Source organism: Pavona decussata, unplaced genomic scaffold (assembly GCF_977016875.1).
Source record: "Pavona decussata unplaced genomic scaffold, jaPavDecu1.1 SCAFFOLD_156, whole genome shotgun sequence".
Taxonomy (NCBI): domain Eukaryota; kingdom Metazoa; phylum Cnidaria; class Anthozoa; order Scleractinia; family Agariciidae; genus Pavona; species Pavona decussata.
The window spans coordinates 6,227,116-6,244,883 of NW_028145568.1; the positions used below are offsets into that span (position 1 = coordinate 6,227,116).

The 17,768-nt window shown below is 38.3% G+C and overlaps 1 long non-coding RNA gene and 1 pseudogene across 2 annotated transcripts; one reads left to right on the top strand and one right to left on the bottom strand.

Moving 5' to 3' along the window:
- Positions 1–3,059: 3,059 nt before the first annotated feature.
- LOC146465547 (uncharacterized) lies at positions 3,060–4,128 on the bottom strand (annotated as a pseudogene).
- A 3,633-nt stretch (positions 4,129–7,761) lies between these two features.
- LOC146465548 (uncharacterized) lies at positions 7,762–17,431 on the top strand. Of its 2 annotated transcripts, none has more exons than XR_014868327.1 (2): positions 7,762–8,282; positions 17,091–17,431. It is a non-coding gene; the product is annotated as an uncharacterized LOC146465548 (long non-coding RNA). The 2 variants fall into 2 exon arrangements; XR_014868328.1 differs by lacking the exon at positions 7,762–8,282 and adding an exon at positions 14,378–14,495.
- The last annotated feature ends 337 nt before the right edge of the window (positions 17,432–17,768 follow it).

Sequence of the window (17,768 nt, forward strand, 5' to 3'; positions counted from 1 at the left end):
TCTCATTTGTTCACATTTATTTTTCATTCTTCACGGGAATATTATGAACTCACAATATGATCAGCTCCCAGTTGGCTTGATATTACGGACTTAAAATATGATATTACTTAAGCAGTTGCGATCTTTTCGCAACTGCTTAAGTTGCGTAGTAACTGCGAGGATCTTTCTTCTATTTGATCTTTCATCCACACTTCAAAATATATGTTTCGTATATTTACATTTCTTTCTAAAGAAAACAGTCGAGGTACCAAACGGTAAGGGAGAGGTCTAGGGAGGGATGTGATCTCTTCATTGCTGCAAATGCAGTAGAATCTCAATCAAACTTCAACTTACAGGTAAGTCTCGTTTAATTATTCAATTCTACCTCGCATTTAAATACCGTTCAGAGATCATATGAGACTTGAGAGCAACATTTGGGCCCTATAAAGATAGAGAGCTTGACAAAGAGTATAATAAGAACATCATTCAACAAGAACATAGGGTTTAATAGTCTAGAACTCTTAAACATGGCCCAATACAGCATAAGCAAAGGTGCCAGGAGAAGATATTGGCTTCGGGATAATACCCAGCAAACACTGAATTTGAACGCCAACCAACAGTTGCCATAATTTCATCCAATGGGACACTGGCTAATTTGGCAGCAGAAGTAGCAGCACTTCTAGTAGAATGAGGTTTAAATATAGAAGTATCTACGCCTGCATCAAACATAACTTGTTTTAGCCACCTTGAAATAGTATCTTTGGATGCTGGTCCATGAGGCTAATTATGAAAAAGTAACAGTCGAGAACTTTAACCTCTAAGCTGAGCCGTTCTAATAACATATTCTTCTAACATTTTAAAAACACAAAGACTGCTGCCATGTTCATATTTCTTAAAAATAACAGGTTGCAAATGTCTCTGCTAGTAGTTCCCAGTGCACTGTATCCACGCTTTTTTGATTGAATGGTGAGGAACTCCAACAGCTGTGGCAGTGATGGTGTTGTAGTATTTATCTTTTGCTTCTTACAGTATTGTATCCAGGCAGATACACTGGTCCTATATTGCTTTTAAGTGCTTTCCCTCCCGCATGAATCAATGATTATGTTCAATGCTTCCCCAGTTATTTCTTGACATTGGAGGGTTTCCCTGACACAAGACAACCAACCAACCGGAGTTTGGGGTAGAGTGGGTGAACTTTGGTACCATCGTGAGGAAGGATCAGTGTTTTCTTCCGAAGATTTACTTTCACTGGAGGGACCACTAACATTGATGTGACCCGAGGGTACCAAAACTGTGTTGGCCAATCTGGAAGAACTAGGATGGCCGTTGCCTGGCAGTGAAGTATCTTCTGAAGCAGTCTTGCAATAACACTGAAAGGGGGAAAACAATATATGAGATTATACACAGACCAGTTAAGTGTAAATGCACCTATTGCAAAGGCACCTGGGACTGGTTGCCATGCTACATAGCAAGGCCAAGTTTTGAATTCAAGCGTGATGCAAACAGATCAATATCTGGTTTTCCCCATCTTGATACTAAGGATTGGAAAAATTTATCATCTAATGACCACTAGGTATCATCATGAAACACCCTGCTTGCCCTGTCAGCTTCAATGTTTAGTATCCCAGGTAAGTGGGTTATCGTCAAGGATATGTCTCGTTCTTTGCACCACATAATCGTTTCTCTTGTAATATCATTACAGATTCTCGAGTGAGTTCCACCCATGTTTCTAAGATAAGAAACAGCTGTTTGCTGTTATCCGATAACACTTTGATGCTGCAGTGTTTAAGTACTGAGCATAGCGACTTGAGACCAAGGAAGACTGTTTTGATCTCCATGAAACTTATGTGGCGCACTCTCTCTTGGTGGGACCATCTGCCATTGGCAGAAGTGGAAGAATTATCAACAACACTTCCCCATCCTTCTGGAGAGCTATAACACTTTACGGTTCATTATGGCTCTGGCAGCATAACCGAGCATGGGTCACTGTCAACATGATCAAGCCACCAGGTAAGGTCCTTCTTTGCTAGTTCAGAAATATGCGTATGATCATGGTGATTCCAACCATTCTGTTTAATTTCAAAACATCAGTTATGTCATTTTCAAGTGCACGATAATACAATGGTGCATATTTTTACTCCTGGGAAACAGGACACCATGAGACCAACAACTGATACCATCTCTCTTACCAGGGGCTTTCCCTTTTTTAAAACCTGACACATGGCTGTTTTAACCTTCTCAGCTTAGTCTGACTTCATAGAGACTGCCATAGTCAAAGAGTCTAAGATGAACCCAAGAAAAGTTACCTTTTGAGAAAGGAAAGTTGGAATTTCTCCTCATTGACAAAAAAGCACAGGGATTTGAACAATGTCATTGTCTGGTGAATGTGCCCTATCAAGGTTCTGGGATCATCTGCCAAAAGGATGATGTCGTCTATATAGACAATGATGAGCACCCCATGACCCCTTAACACAGCAGGTTTAAGGAGCTTCGTGAAACTTCTAGGCGCACTGGAAAGTCCATTTCGAAGACATAGGTGTTCATCAAGTTGACCCCCATGCATAAAACGTAGGTACTTCCTATCCTTTGTTGCTATGGGAACAGAGTAGTAAGCATCTTTTAGATCTAAAACAGCCATCCAACAATTGGGTTTCATCAACTGGACTGCAGACTGCAATGAGTCCATCTTAAAATGATGATAAACAATATACTCATTGAGCTTTCTCAAATTTAGAATGAGGCGATGAGAGCCATCTTTTTGGGGCCTTGTAAAAATGGTTGAAATAAACTCGCCAACACTATGAGAGGCTTTTGTAATGACCCCTTTTGATAAGAGTTTATTAATTTCACAAGAAATAATTTGAGCCTCTTTGCTAGAGACATTAGTCACTCTAGGCACTTTGGTTTGGCAAGGAGGTTGAGCAAAGTCAAGCTGACAACCCATAAGAATGCTAAGAATTCGTTCATCAGAGATTAGTGCTTTCCAGGCATTATTATGATTTGTTGTATTTCCAGCTGTAAACGTTTTCGAACATGACAAGTAACATGTACTTACTGGCTAGTAGCTGGCGATTAGTGCTCTATTGGCTTGGGCGGGAGGGCTTGTTGTCCCTGTTCCCCTGACCTTTGCGCTTCCCTGGTGTGAAGTTGGGCCCTTCCAGTTTTTTGACTGTTGGTGCTGTTGTAGCCAGACTTGTCTGGAGAAGACCATGATCCTTTATAAGGAGGGGTAATTTTTGCCCCAATTTTGTTCTGGTCACCAATATCTTTCAAATGCTTCTGGAGATCTTTTCCAAAGAAAAGATCAGTAAATGGCAGCTGGGAAGAGCAAAGTGCAAAAATTTCTTTACCGATGTCAGGCTTTGGGAGCAGCGTCGCTGCATATTGATTTCATACGACGCATGGGTTAGGAGGGACATGGCCTCCAAACCCAATTTCTTCATACTCTGACATTCTTGTTCAGTGAGCGATTTTGCCAGCATTAGCTGGTCGACAATATGGACAAGCGGCGATATGCCTTTGGTGAGTGCTTGCTGTAGTTTGTAAAACTGAAGATCTCTTTTCTTGGCAAATTCTCTCAATCTTCGCTAAATGCCAGAGTTAACTTTCGGAGGTTTAGCTGCCTTGCAGTTTGCAGGTCTTTCTTGTTTCTAAAGGCGCTCTTAGTTTTCTCACTCAATTTGCAGCGAAACATTCTGTTCACTAGCTTAGCTAGTTGTTCGCCTCTGAGGTTTTCTCCGACCGTATCGTCGGATTCGTACTCTTTCACGAGTTCTGAGAGAAATTCGACCTCATCACCACTACGAGTAGCTTTCAGCCCTGAATTATCATCTTGGCTGTGAAGGACAGAATCGTTAAGAGCTTGGCAGTCATGTGAGTCGGCTGAGGCACTCGTGGAGTTCTTTGCGTTCGTTTCTCTACGAGAGGCGAGTTAAGGACTCCAGGCAGTCTGTTGGATAACATTTATTTTGCGCTGGTCAGAAGGCTAATCTCCTGCAAAGATGCCGGTGCTAAGTTTTTGTTAGGGTTGCATGTGATGCGAGCGCCATTTAATGCACCTCGTAGCCTGTTGTCAACATCGAAAGTATCAGAGGACTTCTCGTCATCTTGAAGGTCAAAATGTTCGTCTTCGGACTTGTTGTGGGTCATTTTGGTATTTTTCAGCTTCGTAAGTAGCATTTTCCACCAAGTGAAGAGAGAAATATTGCTGATCCACTGCGAAGCGAAACGATTAACTCGAAGTCAAAACTCGCACTGTCCTCGAAGTCACGTGACTTGCCATCTCATGTGATCTCTGAATGTATGCAATTGCAAGGTAGAATTTGAGATTTCGCCGTGTGAAGACTGCAGATTGTCCACCCTTCCAGGTTTTTTCAGGGGCTTTGGACTTCGGTCATTGAGCCGAAGCAAAACACGAACCCAATTCGATGGAGTTTGTGTAAAGCGGCCAGTAGATTGTGTTCGTCTCACAACTCAAGTTCAAAGGCTTTGTTTCTTTCACTCTTCGACGAACAAGGACATATATGGGATCGTTTGCTATGAACAATACGGTAGAGGTTTCTATAAAAAAATTTTATGCTTGTACAAGGCTTTCAATATGTTAATTAGTTCTGAACATTCAAAATGTTTATCGCTTCATAGCGGCGGGATTTTCGCGTAGAGTACATTCATAATGTTTATTGCTTCATAGCAGCGGAATATCTTTCTTCTTGCAAGTATTAAGAGAGTAGTAGCAAGTACATATACCGTCTCAGTAACACTTTCATTTCTCTGAATTCTTGAGGTTTCGACAATAAATTTTTTTACTTGTACTTGTACTTGGTAGCAAGTGAATAGCAAGATTAGTAGCAAATGGAAATAAATGGTCGATCGCCTACGGTAGCATTTTTATTTCGGTGTTTGATTTTTATGCTTGTACACGCCCATTTTGTTATCTTCAATGCTTCATGCTAATTTCAGCTGTTAGCAGCGGGATTTTCGCGTAGTGTATAAGAAATACTTTTCTTGTTGTTAGTAAATGGTAGTAGGAAAGAGAAATAAAAAGTATACCGTCTTGTATTAAAATACGTTCCTAAATGATTAAAGACGTTACGAAAATATTTTGCTTATGTCACGCAAACTGAATTATACTTTTTCTCCGTCAGATCCGTCACGTACTCGGGTCGTAACTTCAGGGTGAAAGAGTGAAATAATCCCTTATGCTCCAGATGTTTCTTCCCCTCAAAATTAAGATATTTGTTTGCAAATTAACTTTGCTTTACTCAGGCTGGGTAAGCAGCAGCAGTAGAACTGTGGTCATTAATTTGGAAAGGAAACTTCAAATATTCTGTTAAGATGATGTTTATTGCAATAAGAAAAAGCTGCATAAAGAGTAAAACGAGCAAAATAAGTCAAATTAAAACGAACAGGAAAGGGCCTCACCATACCTAAGTTTTGTACTATGTAAAGAATCGAAGGCACTCCAATAATCTGTGATTACTACTAGTAATAAAACATATATTTTTAAAAGCGGAGCTCCACAATTCCTTTTTAATAGCATTTATATACATGCTACTCTGCTTATTGTATGAACGTAATAACGTTACAAATTCTTCATACTGCCTAGAGTTATATATATCTTAAGTGCATATAAAGCAAACTTTTTACGCGTCAGAGGAAAATGTTTTGAACCATAAGCTGTTCTTGTTGATCGTGCGAGATCACATTGCTGAATTCCGATGACGTTCGAGAGCATAAAAAACTTGTGGATGAAAAAATTACGCCCTCTCTAAAATAACTCTCCTGTGGAAACTATTGATGCATTTGTGTAAAGTTTGAAATGCGTACAATAAAGAAAATGTGGCTATTACGTAATGTTTCCACGCGTGCAATTTGGTCGCTCGGATAAAAATAAAATATTTGTTTCAAAATTTATTACTTTGAAAATGTTCCTCGTACAGCAATATTTATAGTCTCATAATAAACGTTACAAGAAAAGAAATAAAGGAAAAATAATATTTGGTTATGATTCGAAATATTTGAATGATTACTTTTAAATTAGGGCGTAGTAATGTTTACAAATATGCACTGCGAATGACGAGCACAAAATGTTCAAATTGCGTTAAAATCTGATTAAATCGAAAATTAGACAACAATATTCCCGCAAAAATCCACAAAAATATAAGAAAGTCTAAAAAAGCTTACCCAGTGTGTTTGCTGTGTTTTCAAGGCTTCTCAGTGATTCCAAACACCGTTTTGAGCAGTTTTTCTCTCAGCAGCTGGTCCACGTGCATCACTGTATTATGTTAGTAAAAAGGTTGGAAACTTGAAGTAGAATTTGAATGTAATTTGACGAGAGCACTTTGAAAACCTCGCTAAAATTTGCTTGAAACTTAAGCACTCGCTTACCTGCCTCACTACACGCCAAGAAAGGTAATGTGTAGTCCTTCCGGGGCAACTATTTCTCGGAGAAGTTCATTTATTGAGACTCAGGCCTTTGTTGAAAACAAAGTTTATTTCAAATCGGGCGCCATTTTTGCCGCGGACCAAGCCGTTTCCTGGAATGTCATGACAAACCCACGGTCAAACCTAGGCACGAGTACTAAAATATTTCCGCCATGGGGAATCCACGTTAACCTTTGGCTCCGGCAACAAACTACACACACCCAGCTCCCGGGGTGTGTGTAATTTGAGGAGACCACTCCCGGGGTCTCCGCGTGTCCTTTTTGTCAAGACCGTCAAGAGACCATTGTTTCCATCGACCAATCAATTTATAACCGGACGTGTTTTCCAAATTTAAGGGCGCGATCTATTCAACCTAAATTTCAGGTACAGAATCAAATATGGACAACCTGTTGTCCTTTTTCCCGGAAATTTGGAAATTCCGAGAACCGGTTGTTCGAAAGCCGATTAACGTTAATCCACGATTAAAACTGAGTTAACCGAGGTTTTCTGGTCGCTCGTTAAAATTGTTTTTAAACTCTAATTCTAAGCTAGTGGTAAAGAAAAGTCAACGTCAATCATTCATGTTGTGTTAAACTCGAACCAAAGTTGTGTTAATCCAGAATTAGATGAATCGGGCTTTGAAAAACTGGGCCCAGCCTCTGTTTCTTAGGGGATTTCAAAATTACGCTCGCGTTTTCTGGATAAATATGCGATAATTTCTTCTCATTTAGTTTGTGTAATGTGGTCGAACTATCCAGGAACTAACGTCGTAGCGGCGGCTAAAGCTCAGAAAGAGAAAGGAAAATAAATCATCATGCGTTCACTTTCTCCATTAAACCACGTCGTTGTTTTGCAGAGGACGACAAAGAAATGTACCAAATTTTATAACGCACGTGCAGAGCTAGTGTTTTGCTAATTAGAACTATTGTTTTCTGACGTTCTTGTTGTGGTCGTCGTCGTGTCTACAGGTCCCATCGAGTCACCTGAAAATAGAGTGTATAACTTTAATTCATTTATGCTGCCTCATAATTATTTCAACTCGTTCAACTTTTACAGAAACGGCGGACTACCCAGAAATAAAAATGCCGCTCCTACGACGTTAGCTCCTGGATAGTTTGGCCACATTACACAAACTAAATGAGTAGAAATTATCCGCCGCAAATTCATTCAGAAAACGTGAATGTTTAATTTAATTTAAATCCCACAAGAAACTGGGGCTGAGCACCTGGCGAAATGGTATGACCAATGCAACAGAAATTTCCCGGAATTTCCAAATTTCCGGGAAAAAGGACAACAGATTGTCCATATATTTGATTCTGTACCGGAAATTTAGGTTCAATTGATCGGGCCCTTTAAATTTGGAAAACACGTCCGGTAGTTATTTTATTTGATTGGTCGATGGAAACAATGGTCCCTTGACGGTCTTGACAAAAAGGACACGAGGAGACCCCGGGAACAAATCTGTTTGCCTGTGGACAAGTGGCCGCTGACCACCCGTGCCAGGAAACGTTTGTTACCCAGCGTGCTGTTCGAACGTTCAAAGTGTCCATGGCGTTCTTGCCGCGGTTCGTTCGAAATCTCAGAAGCGAGTTGACTTGAAAGAAAATCTTTCTAGAGCAAACGTGATACGGCGGCTTCTATTGAGTCGGAGTTGGGCTGGCAGGACAGGTATACGTCTCTACTTTGATTCTTTGAAGGAATTGGGACACTAGGGATGATTTCAACGGATTCATTCCGTTTCACGCTTCGGGCATGGCTGAAATAGTGTTCGGCGTTTCGTTACATTTAGCAGTGGAAACCCGATTGACGCTAACTCGACGAAATCGCTTCGAATCGGCTTGAAAAGCTGGTAAATGACAAAGAATACAAGAAACAGTAGGGTAAGTTGACTTTATTGACAAAATAATGTTTGTTTCTACCATTTTACACAAATCCGTTATATTCCCATACAAATCCTTATAATTCAACGGTTCTCTGATATTGAGCTTGGGCTGCCTGTGCGTGGACCAGCTGCTGAGAGATAAACCGCTCAAAACGGCGCTTGGAATCCCTGAGAAGCCTTGAAGGGAAGCTTTTTCAGACTTTATTATATTTTCGTGGGTTTTAGTGGGAATATTGTTGTCTAATTTTCGATTTAATTTTAACGCCATACAAACTCTTATAGCACGCTTTGGTGACCTGCGGTACTATCACAAATCTTTTTGAGTGCCTCTTAAAGAAAAGGAAACATTTTAAGTTGTCCACAATCTTGAATCACAGCATATGAAAAAGGATTTAAACTCTGTCTGTGGATGAAAGCTAAGATTTGACACGATTTCAATCACCTTGGTTCAAAAGAATGTTTGAGTTTTGTTTTATAATCTTGACTTCTTGATAAATCTGCTAATTCCTTTAGGACAGGGCCCATGCACGTGATCCCTAAGCACGTGAAGCCTAAGCACGTGATGCCTAAGCACGTGAAGCTTAAGCACGTGGGGACACAATAGCTCAACTAAACGCTAGTGTGACGGACGGTTTTTCCACTTTCTGGATAACTAGAGACTTTACGATCCTCTAGCGTTCGGGAATAAATGACAACGGGGGAAATTAAACTCAAATGTGCAACTTGCTTGGGGGAAACAGCTGTCACTCTCTTGAGGTACGGGATCTAACCACGAACTTGTACGCAGCAATGAGAGAAACTTGACTTGAGTCCAACAGCGTTTATTTGTTCGAAATCGTACATCTTATCAGAGATGTTATCGTACAGGTTGTGGCAGATGTAATCGAAAAACAGGACAATTAAAGAAACTGACTACGTTATATATGATTCGTACAACTATTCAACTAAAAGAAATAAAAAGAAGTGCATAGACAGTTTGTTTGATCTTAGCGAAAGTAAACCACAAAAAATATTTTTAACTCCAGAAGCTATTGCTGCTAAGGATACTTTTAAAAGTAACCTGAATTGAGAATTCCTTAAAACAATAAATTACAAGAGTAGCAGAGTAGGCAAAGTTTCTTGGAGCAAGTACTAGCGAAGCATGAATAGAATTGCCAGGTCAGCGAGCGACTGTTGAATCACGCACCATCGCCGTTTAATTGCAGAGTTTACCTCCTTTCACAAAAACTGCATATTTTGAATTCTACGAATCAGCAAAACCTTTTATACTTTAATCTGGATCTGGCTATTCCGGTAGCAAATTACCAGCTAATTGAATGGACACCGCGCAGTTTTAAAGAAAACTAATTAAGGCAGATAAATTACCCTAACTACAGTAGTTATTTGGCGAAATAGTGTTTTTAGAAACGATCACAAGGAATATTTGTGCAGTAACTTAATGTTCCGGGAAGCGCTTAAACAATTACAGTGCGAGGCGCCTTACCATCAGCTGGGTACAAAATTGGAGAAAAATCAGAGAAAAATCAATCTTGTACCCAGCAAACGAGCGATCCTGGAAAGATCCGTTGAGGGATCGATTTTGACCTGGTTTCAATAAACAATTAAAAACTACCAGAAGTAAAATAGAAAAGTAAAATAGTAAAATAGTGAAAGTAAAATAGTAAAACTGGAAGTCCGATATTTTTGGATATTTTTTCGTTCGTTTTTTGACCGCTGGTCAGGGGGAACGAAAACTCTGGGTGCGAGATTGGAGAGTCGAACATTACGTTTTTTTATGGGATATTGTATTGTTGGCTTTCCTCCACTTCCTTAAATGGATTAGCTCCTATTTGACCACATCCGAGAGAAAGTTCCGCATATCACGTTTTGTCAAGCAACTTGCGTTGAGGTAAGGCTATTGAAAAGTTGTCTTAAAGAAATTTGGTAAGCAATTGCTACACCTTGCCAGTACTTTTCAGGCTATTTTAATATGTTCTTTGGCTGTTGTCAACCAGTCACCTAATGTAACACTGCGTTTAAAGAATGACAGGGTGATTAAGCTTGGAGCAAACTTGGAGCTTCTATTTCGAGATAAATTTCCGCTTAGTAGGTTTTGACACGCAACTTGTGTAGAGGTAAGACTATTGAAAAGTTTTCTCAAAGTTTTAGTATTTTCTTAAAGTTTTGATCACCGCAATCGGCGATCAAATTCGCCGCGATCGGCGTATAAAATCGGCAGGTGTGTCGCCGGCTTAAGTTACCACTTTAACCTCCTCAGTCACACAAAACACTGGAAACTTGTTATCAGTGCCAAGCTCTCCTAACACTGGTTTGCGACCAAAATATTATCATTTCGAAAAATGTTTTTTGTGATTAAATACGAATATCAAAAGCTCCCTCAGAGAACAGAAATTTTAAAACTTATGGACTCAGTGAAATCAAACTCAAATTAAAATAATGGATTGACTTACGCCGTTACTTAACTAATCTTTTTAGACTTCTTCGTGAGCAAACTGTAAGTCGGAACTTAAATATTCATTTACTGTTTGGCCGTAGAGTTCTCAAATGAATTCCTCTCTTGAAATCGATAACAGTGGAACCCCGATGTAAATAAGTGCTAATTAAGGAACTGGGAAAACATGTTCGTTATAACGCGGGTTCGTTATAAGCGGAAACCTTGTTATAACAAACACGTAACGAATTTGTGGAAAAAGACCAAAATCACCGTTACATTGGCATTTGGCTTATGATCAATTGACAATTTTTGAGAGGTGGATAAAGAGGAAGAAAGCGGCTCTGGCCAGCGTATAATAGGCTGTGGACAAAACCTTACAGACCATTACAATAGAACATCATAGGATGAAAGGATTCTATATTTGTTGATCTGTTTCTCATTTCAGCTTTAGTCACATGATGATATTTATTCGTTATTTCCACCAGGGGGGGAGTGGGGCTACTTCCTATAACGGAGGCTCTGACCATGAAAAAGACTAGTTTTTCTTGCAATCAGTTTGGTTTATTTACACATAAATTGACGTCTGGCACTTGGATCTCCACTACCAGGGACTGGAGATAAGTGACGGCAGTCAAGTTCCAGAGAGATTTCTGCAGGAAAAGAGAGAGTCTGTACGTGCAATTTGGTCGCATTTCAGACGTATCAAAGCACTACCAGCGACTGCGCGGAGAGGAAACCTTTCAAATTTATTTAGAACAACAATAACAATAGCAACCAACAATAGGGGTTTTTTTAATACACAATGAGAACATTTACAACAACAATAACTTTTCCACCAGCTATAGACAGGGACACCTAACGAGATCATTAAAACAAATCACTTTTATAATGTTATCTCCTAAGTTCCCAGGTCATTTAGCTAGCTTTTAAAGACGTATTTGTGTAACCTAATACAGTTTCACCTGTTCAAATGCTTCAGCTGAAAATTTAAGTCTCAGAACGTTTAGGAAACAGAATCTTATTTTCCGAATAAACGACTGAGCTGTCGTTGGCTTTACGAAACGTTTTTCGCATTTTTAACGACATATTTGCCCCCCTACGTAAACGAAAAGAATTAGTTTTTCAGTATTACGAAATTTTGAGCTGAGATTTTGCCAAACAAAACTATAGCTTTTCTTAAAAACTTAACCCTAATTCTGAGGCGATTAATGCCGTCCGAACAGATAGCCACCGAAATAAACTGTTAGGTGCCCATGTATAGGATATTCAAGACGGGTGACGAGTGTAAGAAAACTAAATCTGTTGAAATGATTATTTCTGTTATAATATATGAATTGTGTTCAACAAGGCAGTTCCACGACGTTTCAAATCAAGCTTGACGGCTTGCACGACAATGGCGCCGGTTAGTGTCACACGACGACGCGCGCTGCCACCGGTCCATGGCAAAGTGTAATCATTTTACTTGGACACGGAACTGAGTAGTAAATACCTTAAATAGGAACTACTAGTCAAAAGAAACCATAGTCAAACACTATTTAAGGAGAAAGTAACGATCCTTGTTGGCAGTGAAACGAAGGCTTGTAAACTACAGTTAAAACTTGCTCTCCAGAGCACAATAGCCGGTCTCTCAGTCGCCTTCAGTTAAGTAAATTTTTAACGATTTTGTCATGATCCTTGCTAATAAAATGTAAATAAAGAAATCAAAAAATATGAAAACTGCGTAAAATACTTTACCATTACGAAAAGGAAGAAATTGAGATTTCTGATTATTTGGCGAAGCAATTATATGACGGGAATTTTTTTTGTCACGGCTCTGTGAAAATCTTTGAGTATGATTAAAAAAAAAACTTTTTCCTGTGTTTCTGGTTATTTACCTTGGGCTTTAATTGCAATTTCCTTCCTGAAATAAATAGTACTTGATAAGAGCTTGACTAATTCATGCTTTGTAAAATATCAAATATTTCAATTTCTTAAACTTTAATTTAACTTCTCTTGAATTTCGAAATGATGCTTTACTAAATAATAATAAGTGCCGATTAGAAATCGTACGAATTGGTCACAGCAATATCGTACAGCGCCTAATAAAAAAATTAGTATTTACTCGAGGAACTCTTTCGTGTGCCGTTAAGTCGTGATAATTGTCATATTTTATGATTCATAAAGTTGATTGGAATTATTTTTTACTGTACTTTTTCTGTACCTCAAAGGACCTTTTTATATAATATATTTTTATCATCAGAACTTGAAACAGCTAGGTGTAAGCTCATTTAAAACTTAAAATAAATTGTACTCGTGTTAGTAGTCAGGGAATAGTGTATGGAAGATACCGAGGGAAGTGTTTATTCCTTTTCGGAAAGTCGTGAAGGCTATCCGTTCTAAAATTAATTGGTTTTCGAAAGGAAACAAGGCGGCCAAAATTTTATTAAGAGATTTGAAGAGCTTCATTTTATGTTCACAACTTCTCAGCTCTTACTGAAAACAAACAATATTTTTAATTAAGATACTGTATCTTAATCACGAAATCTCTGTTGGAAATATAAATTTTGCCGTCTTTTTCGTTCGCATCTCTGTTTACAATCTCGCCAAAAGAGTTGTAAAGGACGGCTTAACTTTCGTACGTGGAAGAAAGCTTTGATTTAACACAACTCTTATCACATCTCAGTCATCTTGTTTTTAAATGAAATTGCAGATGTTGATCGAAGAATAGATTCTGATCATACCGGCAGCGAAAGTAAATTGTAATATTACAGAACAAAAGTACTTGAATTTCCCGGCTATTACTAAACTTTATGTAAAGATATATATCTATATGTAGGAATACACTTACGTTTTCAATATAAAGATTACTGAAGCTGAACGATCTCTTAAAGAGGTCATAAAGTCCTCAGTGTGTGTCATTTAAGTTTAAGAAAATGTGAAATTTTAAGCTGTTCTAAAGAAATATGAACTGTGATACCTAACTTGAAAATTGTCATCTATGTGGCTAATCTCCCTGTAATAATAAAGTAAAAAAAAAAATAGGATTGCCAGTCAGCCAGCCAGCCTAATTCAAAAAGCGGAGAAGAGCATTGTTAACGAAATGCAAACAACTAAAGAAAGAAGACGTGGCATTAATAATCCAAGGGGCGGCTTTGATATCGCGGAAGTTTCCTCTAAGTGGAGAAGGATATGAAACATAATTGCAATTAGATTTAATGCTCCTACGTACAGAGGCACTCAAAGAAAAAGGAAATGTCTCTCACTTCAATGCGCTTTTAAGCTTCAAATCCTTTCTTTTTTGGGGGGTGACAACTATCTTCTGATGAAAAATAAATATTAAAAAGGATTATATTGTCCACAACTGTTAATTGCTTGTTAGGAAGCATCAGGGAGCGATAAGAATCTGTTAATATGTCCCTGCTTACGATTAAATTGAAATTTCCAATGTGTGATGTTTTGATGTCATTTTTAATGGTCTGCTGACAACATTGAAAAGGCACCATAAAGTGCTTTAATGTAGCTTTTTGCATCATCGAGGTAAGAAGAGTGTGCATTATCGCATGAAGACAAAGTACAACGAGTCGCTGACATCAGTTGCTATGACTTATTAAATGTAATGATCTGAGCAATTGGCATGTGTCTTCCGGCTGTGAGCCTATAAAGATGTTATTAATCACCCACGGACCTACAGTCCACACACTTCGAAACTCATAACGCAACTAAGCTGACAATCAACTAGATTGTGTTGAAGTTTCTTGTCCAAGATAGTTTGATAAGCCACAAACTGTATGCGCTAAGGTAAGTTTAAGGTTAAAGATTCTAGTTATTCTAGTAAAGAAGTAATTCACGGGCATTTTTTTTTTTTTGCTTTTTTGATAAAAACGGAGCTTAGATTATTACAAGAGACCTTCGTTTACACACAGAATGATTCTAGAACGGATTTTTGCGCAGCACACGGGCGGAATGTATATAGAAACCGAATTTTTTTTAAGCTGCAATCTATTTGCATCTTTGGCATCTGCTTCGTAAAAGACCCTTGCTAAAACTTTCGGCACTGTGGTCCAACAATTGCTAACAAAAATGACCCTTTGTTTCAGTCTCCCATCCGCTAATCACACCCCGCTATTTCACTTTTCTTTCTCAGTGAAGTTCATTTCTCCTTTCATTTATGCAGAGAGAGGAAAGAATATCATGTTATAATTAGTTAGGTGAAAAAAAAAAAAGACGACTTAGGTGAAAAGTCAACAGCAACATTTCCTGATTTGAAAACAATTGGATACAAGGGAGGTGGAAATAGGTATCGAATTTGGGACAAAACCCTCATATACTACTAGGGGTAGGTTGAGATATTCTATTTAATACTGAGAAAAAAGTATATTTGGATATTACAGTTGACGGTAGGTAGTGCGAAAGAGCTGATTTCAGGAGTTTTTTTGATACTCAACTTGAGTCCTTGAAGGACTCGAACTTGAAAATGACTCATAATCAGTTTAAACGTCATTCCTTTTTAGCGTTACTTTTTGCTAATCAATGGTATTTCAAACAATTGACTTATTCGAAGTGCAGTTTTCGGCAAAAGTTTGAAGGACACATTCGTAGTACCACAACTCCATACACAACAGCGTTTTACACCTAAAATCACCGACTAATAATCATTATCTCTTACAACCAAGCGCGAGAATATCTCAGTACTCGCCAGGCCTTTACAGTATTAATAATATTCTCACAGTATCAAGGTCCGGGGTAAGCTCAGTCAAGGTCGTGGATGATTTCTCAGCATCATAAGTATGCATTCACTTGAAGAATATATGCGAGAAGCGGCGGCTGATGAGAACATATGCAAATTTATAATCATAACACGACTTATGACAAAATTCTGTATGCGCTACAGTAATTGCACTTGGCTCATACAATGTGGCGTGGACTACTTCGGCATTTTAGGAGTTTATTTATTTATTTATTTATTTATTCATTTATTTATTTACTTATTTATTTACTTATTTATACATCGAGGGACAAAACTCATGGAGAATAAACAATAGGACACAAGGTCCCTTACAACGGTCGACCTAGAACGGTCAGTGGACGTAAAAGAAAACAGAATAGGTATAGGCATACGAAATGCAATGATCTACAGAAGCAAACAGCATGTATACTAGGAGAAGACCAAAATACGAACAGAAGCTAGTTTGACGATGTAATAAAACAAAACCCATAAATTGCGGATTTTCGACATTTTGAAGCAACAATTAAATTGCAATAAATTCTTGAGTGGGATTCTTTGGGAAATTACTGTCTGACACTTGGAAAATATTGGACTGGCTATATGAGAATTCTGGTTCGCTGATTTTAATTACAATAGACCGGCACCTTCCAAAAGCTCTATTTTGAAATTCATTGGACCCTGATAAAGCTGCATTTTTTTAGGGTTGGGAGCATTGCTCTGTTGTACGTTCTTTTTGTCCTCTCGACCAACAATGTAAAGGCCCCCTTAAGCGGTTTCAACATTTGCTTCAACATGGGTTCAACATAGTTGTTGAACCAAATGTGGGGGACGTTTGAACAGGTCGTTCAACATTGTTGAAAGTATAAAAAACTGTTGAAAGCTTGTTGAAAGTGTGTTGAATCAAATTTAAATTGGTTTAAACTTTCATTCAACATCAATTTAACATTTCCTTTGTTGTTGAAAATGTTGGATAGCGTTGAAACCGTTTGAACACTCCAACGTTTGCGCAACATCCGTTCAACTTTTGTTGAACTTATGTTGGGCAAACAAACGGTTCAGTTCAGCCCCTTTAATCATCGGTCCTCCTCAACTATCTTAGTCGTCCCCCTATGATTAAACAGTGGTATGCTTGGACGTTTCAAGGAAAAGCATGTTATGTGTAAATGCAATTATAGAACTTCTCCGGCATCGTGTCGATGACTTCTTATTGATAAAATAGTATGACGAAATAACGACTTAACATAGAAACAACCAAAGAACAAATGAAAACTGCATCAAAACTTGTCAAGGCAAGGCTAACTTGTTCATGTGAATTGTACATAAATATATAAAGAGGTAAGACATTTGCCTAACTAACAAAAATTTGAGCGGAATTCACCATTTGACCTTTCCCGTTTTAACCTTCCTTTTCATTTAACTGACCATGAAAGCTTTTTTCTTTATGCTTAGTATCGGTTTGAGATTATGTTCAATCTTTAATTTAATCACAAATCTGGGTTTAGGATAACTCCGCTGTTTTAATTTAGTTAATGGTCTATATTCATACTGTGGAAGCAAATACGTCCTTTTCGGAGCTATAGCCGTAACTTAGAATGAAGAATTCCATAGCGGGGTAGCAATAACTATGATTCCTTTTTTTATTTCTTTCTTCTCGTTTTTTTTATCAGATGAAGAGTGTTGCAGTTTCTGCCTTTTTGCTGTTGGCTCTAATCACCATGTCCATTGGGGCTCCAACCAACCAATGTTACCAAGAATGTATGAATGATTATCAAGACTGCTTAGATTTCTGTGGATATTACCCTTATGGCTGGGATGAACCCTGTACTCAGTGCTCGGCTGCAAACTGTGATTGTTAACAATAAACTGGCGAAACAACAATGACTTGAAGAGAAACCGCTCTGAGAACTCCACCGGAAACTATTATTGACTCATTACTTTGTAGAGGAAAATGATGTAGTATGCAGTTTAGAACACGGTGAATATTAAAATAAAACTGCTAGCTATTAAATGTCTTATGATTGTCCTGCATTATCTTGGTAATATACCAAGAATGGGTAGCAATTATCACCCAACTGCAACAAGAGCACAAATTCATTTAATGGTTAACACTTTGTAGCTCCAATCGTGAAAAATCAGTTTCAAAACATGCTTTTCTTTGTGCCGTGGTATGCTGTCCCTTTATCGGTGGAATTAACCATTGAACGAAGCATGCGTGATCTAATTCAATTCAAATGTCGTTTGAGGAGTGCGCTATAGTTTAAATTAAATTAGATTCTATGTTCATGTTATGCATGCGGTTGGAGAGTTTGGTATCCCCATGTTAGATCGCCCTCCGCGCGAAGTCT